Here is a 6954-nt window from a genome sequence, read left to right on the forward strand (position 1 = left end):
GGCTTAGAAACCTTCGGTGGCTCACCATTGTCTACTGATTGAAGTCGATCTCCTCTGCCATCTGCCCTCAAACCACTTTTCCAGCTTTAGCTACCCGTTTTCCCTTTAGCATCATATATTTCAGTCAAGGCATACATTCTTCCCCTGTCTTTTGAACATTCAGTGTACTCTCCCAGCTCTATACCTACTCTTGTACCTGAAATATCCTTCTCTGTTCAGTCCTACCTGTACGAATCCTGCCCATCTCCCAGGGACTGGCCAGAGCACCACCCACTGCATCAAGCATCCGATCTGCTGGGCTCCCTGACCTCCCACTGGTTTTGCCTCTGTTCTAGAACTCACCTCATTCTGCCTTGTATTTTTAGTACCTGTGTGTGTGTCTCTCTCCCACTAGACTGTGAGCCCCTCGAGGGTGAGGCCCAGCCTTCTTGTCTCTGTTCCCCATAGCAGCATCTGGTTCTGTGCCTTGCCTATAGTAGGTGCCCAATAAACACTGGTTGAGTTGAGTGGGTGTGAAGTGCATGTGCTAAATGGACAGTTATGGAGCTCACTAGGGGGCAGAGCTCAGACACATGTCCCGAGACAGGGCAGCAGGTCGGAGTGGGATCCCAGGGACGTGCTTGGTGTTACATATGAGATGCAGCCTGTTGTCAGTGATTGATGATATAAGGAGTCGGTGTGGACTAGAGCGGTTATTCCCAAACACTGGGCCTTGGATCCCCTGTGCCGGGATCACCTGGAACACCTGTTAGAAACAGATTCCTGGGCATGCTGCATACCTCTGGGGTCAGAATCTTTGGGGCTGGAGTCCAGGAATCTGCATTTCGTACAAGTGCTCCAGACAATGACCTCAGAGCCAAATTTGGAAACAGATTGCCTGGAATAGGGAAAGAGAATGATAAATACTCCAGGAACCTCATCAGATAAGAGTTTCAACCTCTGCCCCAGCCTAGGCCATTGCTGTAGCCAATGAGCAGAATCATGGTTTCACTGGTTTTCCTTTTCCTTTTCTATCCACCACTGAACATGCTGATCGCCACAGGAGTGAGGTTTCCAGACCTGGGTGATGACGGGAGGTTCTCCCATCATCAACATCACACTGCACTAACGGGTGGCCTTCTTGGGTCATCCCTGAGGGAGTCTGAGGGTCCACTCGGAGCTTAGCAATGGCTCAGCTGCTCCCACCACTATTCCATCAGTGGAGCCCATGCAAACCCACGCAGGCCAAGCCTTAGCCTGGGACGTCCTGTTGAGTCTATGGCTCTTTCTGCAGAGAAGGGTCTTTTAACATGTTGTGGTTACCCTGATCTTTTGGTGCCATTCCATTTTTGGACCTGGATCTCTAGAAATGATGCCAGTCCCAACACATGATATCCTGGGAAGTCACTTGACCACACTTAGGGTTGCCTGGCCAGAGCTCTGGGTCCCTAACTGGTGTGCGAGTGACCAAGGCACAATGTACCTACATGACTGCTCTTTGAAAAGCTCCCTGAGGCAGGACTGTTTTTGGTTCCCTGGTCCCTCTGCGATATCATTAGAGGCCATTAAGGTATGAATATACTAGCATTTCTGCAGGATGGTATTTTGGTAAGTTAGAAGTTTAGGCCTCTTCACCAGTCACTGCAGTGATTGGTCACACACCTAAGTGCTTAGCAAGTACAATTAGGTCTATGAAAACCTACGTTTAGTCTCACCTTCCTGCGCCTCCCCCCAGCCTGGAGGAGCTAGAAGATGTGGCCCAGAGGCACAGAGCAGAAAGAAGCCAATAACCTCCTTCCTTTCTTCATTTATATTGCTCAGGTGAATTGGGGCCTCTGTGAAGCAATAATGTAAGTGTTAGCTGAGTTTGGGGCGATTATACCTTATCAGTCTTACTGGATGCTCAGCTTGGAACCTGTGATAATTTTTAAACACAACATGATAGCTGGTTCCACATGGAGGATCTCTATTTGGTGTTAGCCATGCAGCTAGAGTCATATACTTTCTGGTGTTTTCTCCAGATGGTCCAGGGCTAATTTGTGATGAATTGCTTAAGTCAGTTTAATAAATGATAGAGTCTCTGACATATTAGACAGACTTTGAAGACTTTTACATCCTTTCCTTGCTCAAGCATCTTCTTTATCTGACTCAAAAATGGTGCCACTTCAGAGATTTAGGCTTCTACACCTCTTCTATCACATGACATTTAAAAGAAATTTAAATCCCACTTGGATAGAAAGACTTAATACAATTCCTTTAGCCAGGTGGTAGAGATTTGAACTCTCCTGAAGGCCTGGTCTATTTGAAAGTGTCTCCCCTTGTGGGACCTCACGGCATCTCCGTGGCTCTCCCGTGTCCTGTCCACTTATCACCCAACACCTCTGCCCACCGGATTTAGGCCAGGAGTTTGCAGCCACTGCTCATTCCCTTTGGCACCTCCTAGACCTGGGATGAAGGGGTGGGGAGGTGTGATATGAGGAGTGTGAGAACACTGGGTTATTAAGAAAAAAAACTCAATAAAAGATATCTGAAGTCTGGTAGGTGTTTGCCACGTTTCCCCAAGACCGGAATAACTTTGGGTGAATAATAGCATGTCACATTTGTGAAGACTATTAGTCCTGTTTTATGGAACTGTAGGTTATTCAAAGTTGGGGAAGGGCAACTGGGACATCCCAGTGGCACTTGTTTCAACTCCCTCCCTTTTATTTTCTCCACTCATTGAGCCACTCATTGGCTCCTGGCCAGGATGGTAAACAGAATATGGGCTTCCGGGAGCAGAGGTCAGGGAAGGTGTATGCAGTGCTGGAAAAGGCATAAGGGAAGAGCCTCTGGGGTCTGAAGATTCCAAACCCTTCCCATTACCGTCGCTGTAGAGACAGCCATGATGTCTGCCACGTACCCCAACCTTCTGGGTACAAATTCCCACCCCACCTCCCACACTTGGGGGAACTACCTCCCCTCCACCTGCTCGCTACATCTGCAGTGGGGGCTGCCAGGCTCATACTCCATCCTGCCGAGCTGGTTGGTTTGGATGGACTCGCTGCCAGAGTCCCATCTGCTATGGGATGAACAAGCCACCCAACATGGGCAAACACACACAGGCTCATGAATTCCAAGCTTCACTATGTTACAGGCTATGTTAGGCCGGTGAAGATGCTTTAAAAATGGAAAAAGTGGAGCTTGCATTTATCGTAAACAAAATGGAATTGGAAATACCTGTTAAGGCCAGTGGTTAAAAGTTGTGGCAAGTAGCAAGCTTCGTTAGTACATGTGACTAGTCTCGCCTAGAAAAGGGACTGAGACGCTCCTTTTAAGTGAAGTTTCTCCCATTGGGGCATCCAACACATGGTTTCTGCAGATCTGTACTGGCTGGATTCTGTGCTAAGCACTAGTTACACAGCTACTCGGGCAAATGCAGCTCTTTCTTGTTGACTAGTGGAGGTCACCTCCGTAATGTGGCTGGGTCCTAGTGTGTGTGTTCTAATCACCTCCATCTGCAGGTCAGCGTGTCTGCCTGGCAACACCACCGACATCTTGGTTCTCAGGCTGTGGTTAGGATCTTGGATCATGATTACAAAAATACAGAAGGGGCTGCAAGGAAAACCACTGTTACCAAAGTGAACCCAGATCCTCCTCAGTTGGCAATGGAGGGAGAATATTCTGTGAGAGGGGCAGTTAGATTTTGCAGCTTCTAGATTCCTGGGGAATCTCTCAAAATCACTACAGTCTCCACTGCAATGGGCTCTATCACTGCCTCAGCTGTGGACCCATGATCACCCCACTTGGATGCACCAGCCAAGTTGTACTGTCTTTTTTCTAGAGGCTTATAGAGGGAAACTCAATAACAGAAAGGATTATATTATATACATCTACATAACTTGGTTTTCAAGTTAATCATCTTCAATTTACTAGCATCGATTTTAACATTTTTATTTGTATTGAGATGGACATATATGATAGGAAGCCCACAAATCTTAATGTTTAAAGCTTAAAGCTTGATGAATGTTTACATATGTACATACTTGTAAAACTCCTAATAAGATCAAAATATAGAATATTTCCAGCACCCTAGAGGGCTCCGTGTGCCCCTTCCCAGGTAATACTCGCCCCCAAGATAAATACTACTCTGACCACTATCACCGCATGTTAGTTTAACCTGTCCTTGACCTTCATATAAATGGAATCAAATAGTAGGAACTCTATCTCTGGCACTCTGTCTACCTCCCATCTAGCCCTCCATTCAGATCATCTTTTCAGCTTTTAGTAGAAATACCCTCAGTATATTAATTCGATTCTTTGATGTTCAAACCAAGAGACTGATGCCCGGAAAAACGTAGGAGTTTCTTTTCTGAGGTTTCCCACCTTCTCTCTGGATGACTGGCAGAGGCAACGTGTACCTTCTTGTAGTAGATTCTCACTTTTTCCCCACCTCCACAAGACAATTACACCAGAATGCAGCATAGTAAATTCAGCCTCTGAACACTTCTAGCAGTTAAAGGACTGTTTTGTTACAAGGACTTTAGAAAGCGTTCATTGCTGTCCGTTCAGTTTAGGGGTGAGAAAACACTGGTTTAACATTACCCATGAATGGAATAGGTCACAGTGTACGCGACAGGATTTGAAAGGCACTGACTTAGGATCCCCTAAGACGTTTTATCTCCTGATGCCTGACCTACCCCAACTTATTTTTCCAGTTTGTGTTTCTTTTGGGTTGAGACAAGAAAAATCATTGTACTGTGTAAATATTATCTGTGAAGAATAGCTGTTTGACTTATTTGTTGCCTGCATTACCACAGGCAATATAAATTATCAAATTATTGAGCTAGTAATTGAGTTCCTGAGAGAAGGACATCAGAGGTAAGTTTTACTGAGGTGAAGAGATTATTACTATTTAAAAAAATTTCTCTCATTGAAGTATAGTTGATTTACAGTGTGTGTTAATTTCTGCTGTACAGCAAAGTGATTCAGTTATACATATACATACATAATTTTTCATCTTCTTTTCCATTTTGGTTTATCACAGGATACTGGATACAGTTCCCTATGCTCATATAATCAGACCTTGTTGTTTATCCATTCTATATATAATAGTTTGCATCTGCTAACCCCAAACTCCCAATCTTTTCCTCCCACCTCCCCCTCCCCCTTGGCAAACACAGGTCTGTTCTCTATGTCTGTGAGTCTGTTTCTCTTTTGTAGAGAAGTTCATTTGTGTTATATTTTAGATTCTACATATAAGTGATGTCGTATGGTATTTGTCTGTCTCTTTCTGACTTACTGAGGTGAAGAGACTATTGATGACTGTATAAAAATTCACTGATGTTTGTCAGCCAAGAGACAATAAGAGAGCATAGAGTATATGTGGCAGGGCAGAGGGAGGAGAAAATCAGCAGATATGGAAGGCATTTTATAGCAACCATTTTTTTTTCAAAGACCCACTGCTTCTCACTCCTCTGCAGTGGTGGTGATGGCAGAGAGGAGCAGGGACAGACATGGTAAGTGAGCAGGTAGCCAACTCCTAATTTCTAAATTACTGTGTCAAGACCCACCAAATACCTGGAATTGGATTGGGAGCAATAGGCTGCCTTTGACAGTGCAGCTCAGTAGGGCTTTTGGCATTGACAGGTAGGTGTTTGGGCCTGTGCAGAAGATTTTGACGTTTAATGCTATAAAAATTAGGGATTCTCTGTAGTGAAGATCTTGCAGACCAATACAGTGTCACTCCTCATGGATGACAGTCTAAAAACTACAGAGGAAAGAGCATTGAGAGCAATGGGCACAGAGGAAGAAACCAGAAATTTACATGTCAGTTCTGCCACTGGCATTGAGCAAGTTAGCTCACCTTGGCATTGAGCAAGTTACTACACCTTACTGGACTTCAGTTTCCACATCTATAAAACAGTATTCTGTAGTAGCAGATTTTACAAAGAGTATGAGGCATCTGCAACGCTCTGGGTTCTACTGGAGAAACAAAACCAGTAAATCGTATATGTATATGTGTATGTGTGGACGGACTGGCTGCAAGGAATTGGCGTATGCACTTGTGGGGAGGTTAGGCAAACTTGAACTCTGTAGGCAAGCTCAAGCAGGTGTGGACACCACGGTCCACAGGTGGAATTTCTCCTTCCTCAAGGAAACTTCACTTTTGTTCTTAGGAACTTTCAACTGATTGGATGAGGTTCATCCACATCACTGAGGACAATCACTTTTATTTAAAGTCGATTGATTGTAAGTGATGTTAGCCACATCTACAGAATACCTTCAACCTAGCCAAGTTACACGTTAAACTAACCAACGCAGCACCCGAGCTTGTTTTTCCTTGTCCTTGCTGTAGCCTCTGAGAGCCGGGGGAACATCCCTGGGGCACTATTTATGTGGAACAAATAAAATATTGTAGAGACGCCAGCCCTCTGTGGAAAAAACCTGCCCTCTGGTCCTCGGAGAGTCAATCTAGGAATCGTTAATGAGGGAACTGCCTGTGATCCCAAAAGAGAAGGCACAGAAGCCCCTCCCTCTTCCGCTGTTCTCACAGGCACGAGGGTGTAGGAAGAGTAGCGGTGGGGACCCCAGGCAACCGAGAGAAAACTGGAATCTGGGAGACCTGGAGGTCAGCACAACTTGTCAGGCCCATGTTAGGACTTGGATAGAATCAGCCTGGGACTGGAGTGAGACGTTGGTCACGTTCTTGTTCTTAACATGGAAAAATCTGAAATTCACTTTTTCTGCTCGTGACCACTCTGACTTGCAGTGCCTCGTGGGAGTAACTGGGTGTGTGTTTACATGCACGTGTATGTACCTGGGTATCTATTTAGCGGGGAGTTAGTTTCCTGTTCCTACTGGAGAAGTTAATAACCTGTGGCGCAGACTCACTCTGTCCTAGAAGAGCACTTTTGGGGAGCAGGGTTGTGGGAAGGGGCATAACAGGGAGTTTCAGGTGAACCACGGCTGGTTCCAGAGGAGGAGCTGCGGTTTCCC

This window comes from Mesoplodon bidens, assembly GCF_964165515.1.
Source record: "Mesoplodon bidens genome assembly, chromosome: 2".
Taxonomy (NCBI): Eukaryota; Metazoa; Chordata; class Mammalia; order Artiodactyla; family Ziphiidae; genus Mesoplodon; species Mesoplodon bidens.